The 17,025-nt window shown below is 45.3% G+C and overlaps 1 pseudogene; it reads right to left on the bottom strand.

Moving 5' to 3' along the window:
* Positions 1 to 4,633: 4,633 nt before the first annotated feature.
* On the bottom strand, positions 4,634 to 6,654 carry LOC140622746 (protein disulfide-isomerase A6 pseudogene; annotated as a pseudogene).
* Positions 6,655 to 17,025: the final 10,371 nt, after the last annotated feature.

The raw sequence follows: 17,025 nt of genomic DNA, 5'->3' as shown, positions 1-17,025 counted from the left end.
TCCATTCACCCCTGAAAGAAACCTCATGCGCATTTGCAGCCATTCCCTGTACTCACCCCCACTCCCAGACAACAACTAATCTGTTTTCTGTCTTGATAGATTTGTGTATTTTGGACATTTCATGTAAACGGAATCAAACAATATGTGGTCGTTCATGTCTGGCTTCCTTCACTCGGCATAATGTAGATGAGATGCATCCATGTCGCAATATGCACCTGCACCTTTACTGCTGATTGGTATTCTATTGTATGGGTATTCTTCAAGTTAGCCATTCACCAGCTGATGCACATTTGGATTGTTTCCACTTTCTGGCAACTATCCTTGATTTCTCTTAGCCCTTCTGTGAACGGATCTCATTTTCAACAGAATATCCTTGGTTTTGCCCCATGTGCAAAACACAATGGCTTTAAATCCTTTAAGCATCATTCTCAAGTGGATTTCATTTTGTTTTTGCCTTGGATCATCTTCTTCTGAGTAGTCTCTATATTTCTTCTGCCTTTCCCTATCACTCCTCCCTTTTCCCTCACTCCACTGTCACTCTCTCTTAGCAGCTGGTTATAGCACACCCAGCATGGTTCACTGACAAGAATGATAAGTGACAAGCCAGAAAACCTGTGTGTAAGTTTGGGTTCAAGTCTACTGTTAGCAAGACCCTCTGTGATTTCATTTAACTCCCTCAGTTACTTCACTTGAGGGAGATAGACTAGAACAATTTTATGTTTTTCTTTGAGCAGTATCACTTTCTTTAAATCTTAGTGGAATCGGGGATCCCTGGGTGGCTCAGTGGTTTAGTGCCTGCCTTTGGCCCAGGGCACGATCCTGGAGTCCCGGGATAGAGTCCCACATCGGGCTCCCAGCATGGAGCCTGCTTCTCCCTCCTCCTGTGTCTCTGCCTTCTCTCTCTCTCTCTCTCTCTCTGTCTATCATAAATAAATAAATAAATCTTAAAAAAATCTTAGTGGAACCCTCATGCATAACATTAAATTGATAAACAGTTTGAAGTGAGGGGTGAAGTTTGGGATTCTGTGGAGCTCCGAGCTCTGGAACACATAGTTTGAAATGCCCTGAGCTAGTTCCAACCTAAGAGTCTATGAAAGTGTTTTTATTTTTTAATTATTTTTTTAAAGATTTTATTTATTTATTCATGAGAGACACAAAGAAAGAGGCAGAGACACAGGCAGAGAGAGGCAGGCTCCCTGCCAGGAACCTGATATGGGACTCTACTCCAGGACCCTGGGATCATGACCTGAGCCGAAGGCAGAGGCAGACGCTCAACCGCTGAGCCACTAGGCGTCCCTATGAAAGTGTTTTTAAACCCTCGAATTATCCTAGCCCCTTCCAGTATAGTTATATAGAAGGAAACAGGCAGGGGTAGTGGCAAAAGCACTGGACCTAAGAATCAAAAGATCTGGCTGCAACACTTGACTTGTATGATCTTGGGCAAATTATTTGACTTGAATCATGGTAATACATACAATGATGTCACAACATATGCACATTTAACAGGAATTCAAGGCTACAATTGGCACAAAGAGAAATTTTGTTATTACACTGGCCCTGATTCTGTTTGCCTTCAGCTCCATTTCTCACCCCTCAACCTGCTCTCTGCCTTGGGCAGTGGGGCCAAACCCCACAGGCTGCATCTTCCAAGTGTGTTCCACCAATGTGAGGTGCTACTGGAGACCAGAGGGCAGGAAGGACAGGGTAGGGTATTTCTTCCTCTCCTTTTTTTCTTGGGTGGCATCTTTATGGCTCCATTTCCTGATGAACTGGCCCACCTCATCCCAGTTTAACTCTAATGATCCCAGCCCCTGGGTTCTGGTGATACCTCCCCTTTCTGTTTTCCCTTAGTCAAGGAGTGGTAGAGGCTTCCAGAAATTGGGAACCTCTAGTTTGCTTCACTATCTTTTGTTTGGCTTCTCAACTTTCTTCTTCTAAACATTTCTATCACTTATGTAAACAATTTCCCATATTGAAGCCCCTCTATTTAAATACCTAGCGTGGTTTCTGTTTTCCTGCCTGGACCCTGCCTGCTGCAACAGATGCGTGGTGGAATGGAGAGGGAAAGAATAAGCATCTGAACATGGTTGGCAACTCTGCTAACCGTTCCGCTCCATAAATCCATGCCCCCAAGTGAGGTGGGGTGGGAGACATGAGACCCCCAGGCTTAGTACCCATTATTGGGCTTAAAGTCAGGGAATGTTTTGTTATACCCCACTCTCTAAACATAAGTTAACTTATTTACAGAGACCCCAAACCACTCGTTCTGTATTTTATAGTCAGGAAATGTCAAGTAGATGTGTGTGATTTGATCTTTCCAGGTGGCTACAGAACTTTAACCCCCTTAGAAGACCAAACTCTGCTGAAAATCACCAGGAGAGTATGAGGATCAGATGAAACAGTATGAGTGAGAGTACCTTATGAACTGTGATGTTTCAAACAAATATAGGGCATTACTATTACTTATATTCCAAGGCCAAGTCTTCCAGGAACAATCCGATTTGATATCATCTTTTTATGGGACTTAAGGAGTAACTTTGGAGACTTTGCTAGAGTTCTCCATGGCTTTATACAAATACTCCACAGGGAAGACAAGGAGAGCTCATTTAACCTCAGTTCACAGTTTTGTTCTTTTACTAGAGAGACAAAAAAACAAAAAGTAATATTCTTTTCTGTAAAACTCATTGAAATTTATGGAATCATAAAAAGGCATCACTCTTTATCTTGGAGATGAAATTGGTTTGGGGAAAAGTATGAAATTTTTGGCTTTACTTGCTAAGTGCACAATGCCAAGTTAACGTTTCTTAGTATTTCCCTGCATCATCCTTGTCAAATTAACCCTAAGCTTAAATTAGAAAAGGAAAAAAAGTTTAAATTCCATTTTTCTCTTTCTCAAGGCGGAAAAGTGATTCTTTTTTTGACAACTACAGGATTTTCACATTGCTACACTAAACCACAAATTATATTAATGTGAATTAAGCCCCACAAATTTCTTCCTTTCAAAAGGCGGATCTCGTGGACATCTGTTTTGAACGAATAAATGTCTTAAGCCTTTGTTCAAATCTTTAATGAAATTGCTTTACTGGACTGTCTTTTAGGACCAAGGACTGAAGATTCTTTTTGATTCTCAGAGGTAAAGGAGCTAGTGAAGCTAACGGCACACTAATACAAACTGGCCTGTTCAGTTACTAATTTTCAGTTTATAAAATAATGATGATGATGATGATGATGATGCTGGTGATGATAATGACAATAAGCCCTGTAAGATTGCTGTCTTGGCTTTCTAAAACTAGAATTAAGAAAGAGTTGCTAGCTAAACTTCATAAAATGTGTTCCCTGATTGCTGTGTTTGATGAATTTGTCTGCAACACATAGCCAGTTAGCCCCACATAGTGCTGAAATACCCCTCTTTTTGCTTGATCTTTATATTGGCTGCTAACTCAGCAATAGATCTGAATTTCTGTGTAGGTGTTCAGGCTTTAGATTTTTCCAGTGTCTCAAAAAATGTAATAAAGAGCCCCAAATCAATTTTTTGAATAGTTTGAAATGCAGTCTTTTCTCCTGAGACAAGCACTGATGGATGTGGCTAGATGCCTGCCACCTGTGGGGAGGGGGAAAGGGTGGGAGGGGGAGGGGTGGAGAAGGATGGGGAGGGACAAGCAGGGTCTGTTCTGTTTCACACAAGGCCAAAATCTTATAATACATGCCATGTAATCAGGCTAAGGACAAATAATCCCCATGAATAAATTTACAGTGAATTGACCTACATTTCACATTAGATAAAGCACACTTAAGTCATTAAATGAATTTCTCCCTCTGGTTCATTAGTTCTCAGCATGCTCTGATCCTTTACCCATTTGTCATATAGCTCATGAAAGCTGAATATGGGAAAAAGAAACTAAATCATTGCATGCATCCCTTTACCAGGTCAGAACATGTTCCCCATAGAGGAATTATTATGATGTTGGAGATTGACTGGTTCTCCTCTTGTTCTTGGCTAAAAGACAGAGAAGCTACATTCAATGTATTGGCCTGATGGCATTCTGCCAAACATTGTGCACATTAGCAATGATGTGCCCATGCTCACATTTACCCAGGAGCCTCTAGCTCTAAGAGCTTAGATTCAGCATTATGAGAGCCCTCAAGAGTGGATCTAGTGACAGTTAAGGATTAAAGAGGTTGGCCTTTTAAAAAATTCTCACTTGCAACTCAAACACTCTCTTTCTTCTCTGAAGATACTCATTGGGTAAAGATGGGGTAGAGGGAAATATCATGAGTCAGCCTCGGGTAGTATTTGCCACACCAGGTGGAAGTATCTTTTTTTTTTTTTTTTTAAGTAGACTCCACTAGTGTGGGGCTTAAGCTCATGACCCTGAGATCAAGACTTGAGCTGAAATCAAGAGTTAGGCGCTTGACCAACTTTGCCACCCAGGTACACCAAGCAGATATATTTTCAAAGTGCATTATCCTTCTTGGCATGGAACTCATAGTGTTTCACCAAGCTGCTGGTCTGGCTTTGGAAAGTCTGAGAAACAAACCAACAATATAATATTAACAGTTGAGTGCAGTGGTTTTTTGGGGTTTTGTTTTTGTTTTTGTTTTTTGCATTATCCAAAATATTATTTTATTTTTTAATGGAAAAAAAGGCATTAATATTCAAATGAAAGAATCACACTAAAAAACTTGATAATATAAGAAACACCCCCCAAGAACATTCAAGCAGCAGTCAGAGGGAGGGAAAAGTATGTCAACAGCCCACGAGTTTTCCTCAAAATATTACTTGATAGAATACAACCCAATTCGCTGGCTACAACAATTCATAGAATTTTTCATTGTTTTCTTGAGCTGCAAAGTTCACTGTTGCAGTGTTTTCACAGGACCAATCAAATGCTGCTTCTTGGTTCAAAAGGCCACTGGTAGACTTATCTGAGTGTGGAGAATGTTCCTTCATCGCTGGGGAGATCCGCTCCCAAGAAAAGAAAACTGAAGTCTGTGCCAAGCCTCTCACAGCTCACGTCTTTCCAGATTGTCCAGCTCCACGTCCCTGAGGTCAGTGTCGTCTTCCACGGGAAGCTCGCGGTCCTTGCGGTCCCAAGGCTCTCGGGTGCTGATGGCGGGGAAAGCCCCACCTCCGCCGGGAGCTGTCGATCCACGCCCCAAAGAGAAACTCCTTAGTGCCTTGCTCGCTGAAAGATCCTTTTAGAAGAGCAACTTTCATCTTGCGGGCGTCAATGACTCCGTGGCAGGGTATCCAAGCCCTCCGATCCCCAGTGCATTTTCAAGTTCCTCCTGGGCTCCAGCTTCTGCCCACAGCCACCCCCACATTTTCTTTTTGTATTTGCCTGCCAGCTTCAAAAGAACTTCTAAGTAAGAATTTCTGCCAGCAGCTCGGGTGTCCAGAATGTGGGGCCGCACGGCCGACACCCTGATGCTCCTCGCGGGTCTCAGCGATGTCCTCGTTGACATCTCAGGCAGCGCATCTCGTGGTCTCAGACAACGAATCCGGGCCCGGGACGCGAGGTCGGATCGTGTGGGTCCCCCATCATAGTCCACGGGAGACTGTCCCTTCTGAAATACCTCGATTGTAGGGAATGCCCTGAGCCCGCATCCGCTGGCTGGAGGCTGGTTACCCCCGTGGCCTCCGCAGCGGCGACCCCCCCCCCCATCTGCTCTTCACCTCTGTGGCTGCAGCAGCCCATTCGGGCCGAGGCTTCTGCAGTGTCCACGCCGAGGAGCGTAGAATTCAACCATCCAAACATCGGCATTATCGAGGACGTTCTTACTGCAGCTCGATCACGTCCTTCGTATTAGAACTTTCACTCCTACCTGGTTTTCCAGAGCTGTACCCCCCCCCCCCCGGCCCCAAGGAGGTCCCTCACCAGCTGGCGCAGAGCCCAAGAGCGGCTTCCGCGGCGGCTTCTCCAGGTCTGCTCCCCTGATAATCTTCTGGTCTGTTTTCGTTGGATCCAAAAATCTTAATGGCAGGAAATCCCTGAATGCCATATTGACCTCCCAGAGACTGGCGTTTATCTGCCTCCACTGCACCGACTTTGACAACATCTTTTAATGCCGTTGCTACTTCCATTCTGGTGTCAACCTCTGGCAGTGGCCACCACGGAGCCTAGAGTTCTACTAGTAACTTTCCGGTTGAAATTTGATGGTGTTAGTTCAATCACATCATCACTGGAGGACTAAAGACCGTTTGCTGCTCGGAAGAAGGTGCAGCTCATCAGACCTGTTACTTCCTTTTTAGCATCTACGAAGATGATCGTATTTCTTTTTATCTATTGATGCAATAAACTGTGAAACTGCCCTGTGTTCTAAGGCAGTGCATGTGCATCATCACAGTCACATTTACATGTTTTGTAGATAGTATCTGGAAGATTCCAAATGGAGCTTTTTTGAATAGCTCGACGGTAAATTTCCAGCACCAGGCGAGCCATGCCGAGCGCCTGGGCCGCTGCAGTCCAGCTGTCGCCTGAGCTCGAGTTCAGTGTTTTAATACATAAGGTCACACACATAGCAATGCTCTAAGGTACAGACAGGAGCTCTACAAAGAAGGAAAAAAGAAACCCTCATAAACAGGACTCATTATGTGTCATCAATGGCTGCCCCCAAAACTTATGGGATCTCAGCATTACTAGAGATATGAACCATGAAAGAAAGGAAGTATGCTAGCAAGACCAAAGCTGCAATATTTGTCCAGAATTTTAGTCAGTACTGTAAGAGGAACATAGGCAAAGTACAGCATGTTCAGAGGTGAGTAATGTAAGCGATGCTTATAAAAAAAAATGGACTCTGTTAAAATAATATAGCTGAGCTGAGGGCTAGAGATACAGAGATGAATATGAAACTCTCCTTGCCCTCAAGGAAGTTATAGCTAGGAATGGCTGAAAAAACTGAAAATTGGGGATCCCTGGGTGGCTCAGCAGTTTGGCGCCTGCCTTGGGCCCAGGGCATGATCCTGGAGCGCGGGATCGAGTCCCGTGTCAGGCTCCCTGCAAGGAGCCTGCTTCTCCCTCTATCTGTCTCTGCCTCTCTCTCTGGGTCTCTCATGAATAAATAAATAAAATCTTTAAAAAATCTGAAAATGTGTAGTTAGGTAAAAAGAAGACTGTAAGTGCTCAAATATTTGAAAAATCATCATATAGAGGAATTAGTTCCATTCTATGTGTTGCTAAGGGTAGAATTAAATACAGTGGGTAGAAGCCACAAAGATTCATTTTAGCTCAATATGAACAAATGGGATTGAAATTTCCAAGAGTGAGAGGTATCTAAAGGTATAATGAACAGCTTGAAGAAATTGTGAGGTCCAGGTTCTTAGGTGTTTAAGAAGACCTTTGACCTCTTGACAGGAAAGTAGGTGGACTTGGTGATGGGGATGTATGCTCACCTACTCATTCACTATTTACCCTACTATGTACCAGTACATCAGGTCCACTACTATGTCCCAAATTTTATGGATATACTGACGAGCAAAACCCAAAACCCTTCTCTTAAGGAGCTTAAGCCTAGAAGGAAGAGACAAACGTGGATCAAATAATCACAGAAATATATGGAAAACTGCAACTGAGAAGTGTTTGGATAGAAAGGCACATGGTATTACAAAAGCAGACAGATGGATGTTTGACCTTGTTGGGAAGGTCAGGGAAGACTTTAATGAGAAACTTTCAACTAAACTCACATCCAAAGGGGGAGAGAGGATAGAAAGGGTCATTCCAGGCAGAAGGACAGACAGTGCCAGGTCCTATGGTGGGAAGACACCTCTTAGGTAGTGGCATCTCCATGACCTTTCACATTCTTTTTTACAGTATTTTACTGAATGGGTAATACATAAATGGAACAAAGTTAAAAACCAGGAAAGGGCATGGAGTGAAAGGAAGTCTTCATTTCTGCTCTAACTTTCCAGAGACAGTGAATTCACCAGGTTTTACTGATCCTTCCAGAAGCATTAGATGCATCGAACAGCATTCCTTTCTCTTGCCTCCATGAAATTGTAGCACACTGTACACCATTCTACATCTTGCTTTATTCTCCAGATGGTAGGTCTTGAGGTTCATTCATTTAGAGCTACCTTACAGGATTTTTTTGGAAGCCACACAGCAATGCATTGAAGAAAGCCCCATTGTTTATTTAGTCTCTCCTTTAGGAGGATTGTAGGCAACACAGTGATGAATATTCTTCTATGTACACAATTTTGCATATTTTTATTATATCCATAATGAAAATTTTGTGATTTTTTTATTAAAAATATTTCATACCATTTCTGATTATAAAAGTGATACATGCTTCTAGGGAAATATTTAAATATTGCAGAAATACATCATGCAGAATGTGAAAGTACCCAAGAATCCCGGCCTCCATAAATAACCACTAGATTACCTCTGCCTAGATGATTTCTAATCTAGAGTCATTGAAAAAGACGGGACATGTGGCACAAAAAGTAGATAGTAGATTCTGGAACATCTGTCTCTATGGTTTGGGGCTCCCATGGGAAATAAGTTGCTGAAGAAAGTGCTGATGCATTCCTCTACTATATTAAGGCTTTAAAAATTATTTATTTATTTATTTATTTGAGAGAGAGAGCACGAGCAGAGGAAGGGGCAGAGGGAGAGAGAGAATCTTGAGCAGGCTCCCTGCTGAGCGCAGAGCCCCATATGGGGCTCTATCTCACCACCCTGAGATCATGACGTGAGCCAAAATCAAGAGCTAGACACTTAACCAATTGAGCCACACAGGGGCCCCTATATTAGGTGTTTTTAACCTGGGTTCCATGGATGGCTTTGGGATGTAGATTAATCATCAACACATGTTTATTTTCCAAGGAAAGGATCTATAGCTGTCATCAAATTCTGAAAGGAATGTATGACCCCTAAAAGTTGAGAGCACCCATCAACAGAGAAAGGCCACCAGGTAAGTTTTATTTTGTTTCAGAGTGATTCTGATCTTGGCAGAGGGCTCTTCTAGGAGTTCCTCAAGTGCTGTAGAATTTGAACAAATTATTTAGCTTCATCTATAAAATAGGGATAGTACTAGTAACTCATAGGGTGGTTGTGAGGATTAAATACGTTAATATTCACAAGCACTTAGAAAAGTTTTTGCCAGATAACAAGACTTACATATGTATTTATAAAATAAGTCTAGTGCACATATCTCCTGCCTGCCCCAACGCCAATGAGAAAACCAAAGTCCATAAGTAAAGAACAGCAGACTCTTGACAAGCAGCCCAGACCTCCTGAATAATTTCTAATACCGAATCCTCCCCAGGGCAGCATGCTATCCCCATCCAGGGATCAAAATGTATCTAGGTCATTTGAGGAAGTAGCTAGGCAAGAGGATGTTGAAGCACTGGAATAAAACTCAATGTTAATTTTGCAGCTAGTGAGGCCAGTCTTTTACCATAAAAATGCAAATTATATGGGATAGATATATATATGCATGCATGCATACATAATACATATAATGTCATATTTCGGTAAAAAATTATTTAACTTTCAACTGAGGGATTTTTTTTTTTAAAGAATTACTGTGCCTCTAAACCAAAATAGCTGAAAAGTCACAGTTAGGATGCATAACCAGCAAGAATTAGGACTGCCTTGTTTGTTCCTCACCACTAACCTCTTGCTAAAATACACACACACACTCACACTTCGCACACATACATATACAAATATGTATTATTTTACATGTAGAATAATGCAATTGAACTATGCTATCTAAAAGGCACTGCTGCAAAGCCCCTGCACACTTTAATCCCAGGTCCTTTGTTTTTCTCCTTCCATCTCACAATGCAGGGCAATAGGGTCCCTGCCTTGCACTGACTAAATTTTCAGCAGGGAAATGAACTCAGTTCTGTCTCACATGTACTTACGGATCACCTAGTCTGTGCCAGGAGCCTTGCACAAAGCAAAGAGAAGTCAGATGGAGTTTCTGCGTCGTAGCTTGTCTCTAAAATAAGGTGCTTGAACTAGATGGTTAATCCATCTTTTTCAAGCTCTGAGTTCTGTGATTCCTGTGATGTTGAAGTAAAACCAGGCAGTAATTTGCAACCAGAAACTCTTCAGAGATCATCAGTGGCCTTCCTGGTAAGGATGGTAAGCTCCATCCCCTCAAAGATGCTCCCTCCCACACTTGAATCATTAACAATGTATCTCTAATACTAACAAGGTATCATGAATTATGATGTGCTACTTATACAGGGCTCCAAAATACAAGAACTCTTGACACAACAGTAGGTCCGAGAGCACTGCTAATCTCATTTCTATTTTCACGGGTATAAAAGCTGTACCTGTAGAACAGGGACTGAAACCCAGTGTGACCCCAGGTGACTCTATCTGCTCACACCACCACTGCGCTTATGCAAGGCGATTGCGTGCTGTCCCTGCTGAGAGTCTGAGGCTTTCCTCCTTCCCGTGGGCAGGGTCAGTCCTTTGAGTTTCCTTTATTGTACCCACAACACCCTGTCCACATGCAGCGGACACCTGGGCCGCTCCAGGACAGGCCATGTCCCATATAGGATTGGCTGGCCCACAGGGCTGCTCTTGGATGATCAGGGGTCTCTGGACAGGCCTAAGAGTAAGCAGTGAAAACATGCTCCTGCTCTCCTGTTCCCTGAGGCCCTGGCCACCTGCCCTGGCGGCTCTCTTCCCCAGGCCGGAAGCAGATGCTTTGTCCATCTCATCCCAGCATCAGCAGCCCCTGAACTGTTCCATTGAAACTCCCTGAAGAAGGCTTGTTATCAGCTGAACTTGTTCTCTTTAAGGTTTTGATCTCAGCAAAGTTGAATGGGGCATTTCATGTGCTTCTGTGTATGGTTCTGAGAGGCATGCAGCGGGGGTGACGGGGGGGGGGGGCGCGGTGGTGGCTGCAGGGCCAGCCTGTCACCTCGGTTGTCTGAGATGAGCTCTATAGTGACCGAGCTGAGGCCAGTCCCCTCGGGACATTTCCAATAGTAATAATAATATTATGTGCTGTTGCATTTATTTATTTTATTATGGCGGTGGGCATATTCCCCCAAGCCAAGCCACACTCAGCCGAATGGAAGGGGTTGGGGCGGGCATGACTGGCCCTCCCTTTTTTTTTTTTTTAAATAGATTTTATTTATTTATTCATGTGAGAGAGAGAGAGAGAGAGGCAGAGGCACAGGCAGAGAGAAGCAGGCCCCATGCAGGGAGCCTGACATGGGACTCGATCCCAGGTCTCTAGGACCAGGCCCTGGGCCAAAGGCAGTGCTAAACCACTGAGCCAGCCAGGCTGCCCATTTTTATTTATTTATTTATTTTAAGATTTTATATGACTGGCCCTCCTTTATGGCAGAGAGAAGGGAGGGTCAGGGATGGAAGCCCATTTAGTGGAGCTATTAAGTTGCAAAGTTGAGACAGGAATGCAGATCTCCTGGCATCAGGCCCTGTGATCTCTGGGTTTTGTCATCTATAGACCACCCTGTAGAGTTGGCTCCGAGACGCTCTCCTCCCTTTTGGTGATCCAGTACACTTCAACAGTCAGCCAGGAAACCCCGACCTGGTCATCAAGCTAAAACCCATCTTCCGGTACCGAAAGGCCCAAGTTCTGAAATTGCCCTCTTCTCCCTTCACCTAATCAAATCCCCCTGACTTTTGAAACAGAGCACCACTCCAAGGAGAAAGCAAAGGGATGAAATGCATTTGCCGATAGATATGAATTAATAAATCATTATTTAATGTACTTGTCAGAGATACTTTGGAATCCCCAACCATAATAAGCGTCTCAAAGGGCAGAATTTCAAGAGCTATTTCTGGGCACACAGAATACATTGTAAGGTGTCTGCTTACCTCTTAAACTCCATTCTGGACACCCCACCCCATGGATGTCTGGTTGGACCTGGAAAGAAGAGATTCTTCGGGCCAGGACATCATTTAAGTTCTGAACCCATGAGCAATGACAACCCTGAAAGTAGATAGGATGCAAAAGATCTATATCCAATGCAAGTGTGGACAACGAATTGACGTGCGAGCCCCAGCTGCTGACACCAAAGTCAAGTGCATGGCACTGGGTCCAACTGCTGGGCTGAGGCTCTGTACACGTCTGAGTCATTCTAGAACCATTCGACCACATTCCTAGCACTGTGCCAACCAAGATGGTGAGGCTCCGCTCCTGTCCTCTGTTGCCCTCACTCCCTCGCCCTGCTTGTTCTGGAAACCCAGCAACTCTTCTGCAGCAAGGTAGCACTAGAGGGTCTGCTCTGAGACTCTGGGGCTCCTGCCAGGCTTCTAACTTCTCAGCAGGAATCTTGGATCTCATTGGTTTACATATTCCCCTAAGCACAAAACTAACAGTCCCCAGACCCCATTTCCTCTCCACCAACCACTACTATGTGTCTTTCCAGATTAGGTCTGAGCCTCCTGCTTCCTTTCCTCATGTGAACTGAAAGTGTACACTTGACAACAGATTCATCTTCTTTCCTGTCTGCCCCAACTTTCAGCTTCATCTAGCAGTGTCCTCCCAATGCCCAGACACTCCCTTCCATGCCAGGAGACCTTCCCCTAACATGCCATCAGAAGCCTCCCTGTCAGGAGTACGCTTGCTAACGTTAGCCGGGCACTGACCATAGCTCCGGCACCATGCTTGGCTTCAGTTATCTCATTTAATCCTCCTAATAAACTAATAACGTCAGTGCCAGTATTACCACTTTTACAAGGGAGGAAACATGCACAGCCCATGAAGTAATTTGCCCCAAATCACATAGTTGGAAAGTGGAGGAAATGGGGTGTTCTTGTGAATACCAACAATGCTCCGGCGCACAGCCTTGTGCTTTTATTTTTGCAAGCTGTTGAATAAATTCTTTGAAGTGGAATGAATGATGGGGTCAGACAGAATAAGAAACTGAAAACAAATGTTGCCACATATATTACTACCAAACTGTTCATAATCTTCATCTATAAAGAGATACAAAAAAAAAAACACTGGGATAAAATAAGTAATATAAAGGGGGAAAAAAAGAAAGCGCATTAAACATTTTAATAACTTTTTCCAAATTACCTACAAAAATGATTGTACAAATTACACCCCCATCAGTGGTGTGTGAGAGCACCTGTTGGCCGGTGTCCTTGCCAATAGTGAAATTTTTAATCCAGTATCTTTGTCCTTTTGATTAAGTAAGTGATCTTGTTTTAACTTCTAGTCTTTCGTTAATGGTGAGTTTGTGCATAATCTCATGTTTATTGGCCAGTTACAGTTTTCCACGCAGATATAAACAACAGTAGTACAAAACAGAACTGATTTCTCTGACAAAAATCTGCATTTCCTTTATTGCCTGCAAGTTGATGGCATGATCATTCACCAATTACTCAAAATAGCAACCCAGGAACAGACTTTGGTTCTTCCCCTTCCCTCTACAGCTGGTCAAACAAGTGGCAAGGATTGCACCTCACAAATGCCCCCAGGATGGGCTCCTCCTTATAGTCCCTGTGGCTCCCCTGATGCCGCAGTCCCTCGGCACCGCTGTGGAGGGATCTACTGCAGTGCCCATAGGGGTCGGTCGGTGCTGTTATCCCGAGTGCGCCTGTGCTCCCCAGTTCCCACCCCACTGTGAGACAGGATGAATTCCCTAGCCCCCCTCTCCATTGCCCCCCCAGGGCTCCCTCTCCTTGCTTTCTCTTTCCTACACTCCCAAGGCCTTCCCACATCCCTCCACCTTGTGTGGAACACTGCCTCACTGCAAGCCCACCTCCCACCTCTGGGACTTGAGGAAGCCCCTGCAAGGTCAGAGAGCCCAGGGCAAGGCCACACTGAATGGGAAGTCACATTGTGATCCTGGGTCTCTCTGGGACTGTGGCCTGGCTAGCCTCCTCTCTTGTCTTTCTCTGTATCTGTTTGCTCCTCCCTTTCTTTAGGCTCCCCTCCCCTCTCTGCTCCTATTTCCTGGCATGTCTGCTTTACAGTCTTTCTTCCTCCATCTTTTCCCATTTGTGTCTCTGTCCTCTTCTCGGGGGCACATCTGAGTGCCCCCTTGCTTCCTTGAGGTCCCAGAGAAGAGGCAGGAGGGGAAGGGCACCATTGGGTCCTCCACTGCAGGCAGATGACACCTGCTACTTGTCCTTGTCTGTCTTGGGAGAAGCAAGCAGTGCTCCCCCCCAGAGCTGCGTCTGCCAGTCCTCAGGCTTGCCATTCCCCTTCGTCCTCAGGAGTCCTCCTCCTCACCCCAGAGGGACATCACCTGAATCCCTGCTCTCCCCGTTTCCCTGAGGCAGTTCTGTCCCGCTCCTGAAACCAGCCAGAAGGACCTCTGTCCTGGAGCATCCACTCTTTGGGGCCCCTCAGCCAGCACACCCCTTTCTCCATCCCCACTCTGTTCCCAAGAATACAAGGATGGCCCCAGCCCTCTGCACCCCTTCTCACTGGACAACGGGGTACCCTGATAGCTGGCTTCACTCTGATCTTTTTCAGAGGGAAGCTCACTTTCTTTATGGTGCTTTTTTTTTTTTTTTTTTTTTTAAAGATCTTATTCATTTATTTGAGAGAGCATGAGCAGAGAGAGGGGCAGAGGGAGAGGGACAAGCAGATATCCTGCCGAGCAGGGAGCCCGACATGGGCCTCCATCCCAGGACCACAGGGATCACAGCCTGGGCCAAAAGCAGACACTTAACCGAATGAGCCACCCAGGTTCCCCGGTGCTAACTTTATAAAATGTTTTTTTTTCTTAAGACATCTCTAAGCGAAAAAAGAAAAAAAAAATCTCTAAGTGCAAACAAAGTAAAGAATAGGGGGTGGAGGATGATGCTAAGAAATGAGGCAGGTGGGTTGGAGCAAAATTTCATTCTCTCAGCCTGGACCCAGAGCCCACTCTGTAGGTGCAAGGGGCTGTTTCTGAGGGAGGCAAAGAATCCAGTGGAATCCTTGGTGACCCTTTATAGTTCCAGTCCTGCGGTAGTGAGCACGTCTGTGGCCAGATGGGCGGGTGTAGAGAAATCCCAGATCTTCACAGCAGGGGGTGAGGAGCCTTCCCCAGGCTCAGGTTTACTCCCCACCTGCAGAGGCAGGGCTGCCAGGGCCCGCCTCCCCCCTGGCTCCCCCGCTCCCCTGCTGGTAGGACAGTTGACAGCTCAGAGCTTCAGGGCAGCCCCAGCAGGGAATGAATAGCACCTCTTCCAGCCCAAACAGCTGTCCTGCTGCGGCCCCTCCTTGTTCCCTCCTCACCAGCCTGTTTAGGCCAGGTTTTCTTTCTGTTAGAAACACTTTTGTTCTCAGTTTTGTTGAATTTAACCGAGGATTGGATATTTAAAAACAAAGTCACCATCTGTTTTGTGATTTTTCTGAAGCCCGCTCACGGTATAAGCCTCTGCAGCTGGCTCCCATTTGCAGCACAGTTATAGGGTCTCCTCCACCCCAGTGTTTTCTTTGGCAGGCACTAGAATCACCCGGGGTATTTATTGAACATGTGTATACCTGGGCTGCTCCCCACACCTACTGAATCAAAATCTCCGGGTAGGAAGTGGGTATATATATATTTTTTAACAAGCTGCCCAGGGGGTTCTGTTGTAAAACAAGCTCAAGGGCACCTGGGTGGCTCAGTGGTTGAGTGTCTACCTTTGGTTCAGGTCATGATCCCGGGATCCTGGGATCCAGTCCCACATCAGGCTCCCTGCATGGAGCCTGCTTCTCCCTCTGCCTGTGTCTCTGCCTCTCTGTGTCTCTCATGAATAATAAAAAAAAGGGCAGCCCAGGTGGCTCAGCAGTTTAGCACCGCCTTCAGCCCAGGGCGTGATCCTAGAGACCTGGGATCGAGTCCCTCATCAGGCTCCCTGCATGGAGCCTGCTTCTCCCTCTGCCTGTGTCTCTGCCTCTCTCTGTGTGTGTGTCTCTCATGAATAAATAAATAAATAAAAGCTTAAAAAAAAAAAAAAAAAAAACAAGCTCAAACCAGTGACCTATAATAGAACGTGGGCTCTGGGTGAGAGGCTGAGGCTGTGGGCCTACCTTTGCTGAGTGACTTTGAGAGAGTTACTTAACCACTCTGTGCTCCAGTTTTCTCATCTTAAATTGGGGCTGATAGAACTTCTGCGAGGGATTGTTGTAAGGAATGAACAAAGAAATGTGTGCAATCTCTCCTAAAACATTGCCTTTAGGCAACAGATGCTTTATAAAGTAATTCTCAAGGCCTCAGCTGGTAAAGTGGGAGCTCCCAGGGTCCTGCCGGCTGTGATTAGGGGGTTTCATTTCCCGGAACAGGGTCTTTGTGACTGTGGCTGAGCTGGACTGGAAACAGAAGGTGGTGAAAAACCCTGCTTTACCTATATTTTTAAGTTTTCAAAACTACATATTTTTTCTTCCCACCCATGGGCAGCCCCCCTAGCAGGGTCTTGCTCTGCTCCTGTCCAGCCCTTTGACCCCTAGCAGAGGACACAGGAGAGTGATGGAACATAAGAGAGCTAGCTCAGTAGCCCTGGCGTTCTCCTCCTAGCCAGCTCAGGCCAAAACATGCCTCCCCTGGAATTTGAATACTTCCTGAAATAGCAACACCAACCCCAAAGCTCCTGTGCTCCTACCTCCTCCTGGTGGAGACACAGCTTGTGCTTGCTTTATCCTACAGTAAACTCCCCAGACCTGTGTTTGACCATATGGTGGTGACCCTGTGCCTACAACAGGCTAAGCCCTTCATATACGACCTACCCAGCAACTCCACGAAACAGGTAATGTCATTATGCCCGTTTTTTAGCCAAGAGAACTAAGGTTTTGTGAAGTCCTGTCCCTTTTGCCTAAGTCCACACAGCTAACAGAGGGTGGGGGAGGATTTGAACCCAGGTCTCTGACCCTAGAATCTACTCTTACCCACTACAGTCTGCCTGGCAGGCATTTGCCTCTGTGTCCCCTTGCAGCATGTGGCCAATGAGTGATGCTGCAGGATGTTCCCTGCTTGTACTTTCTTTTTTTTTTTAAAGATTTATTTATTTACTTATTCATGAGAGACAGACAGAGAGAGGCAGAGACACAGGCAGAAGGAGATGCAGGCTCTTCAAAGGGAGCCTGATGCGGGACCTGATCCCACAT

The sequence above is a fragment of the Canis lupus genome, chromosome 32 (assembly GCF_048164855.1).
Source record: "Canis lupus baileyi chromosome 32, mCanLup2.hap1, whole genome shotgun sequence".
NCBI lineage: Eukaryota > Metazoa > Chordata > Mammalia > Carnivora > Canidae > Canis > Canis lupus.
This window is presented reverse-complemented; position numbering and strand designations above follow the sequence as displayed.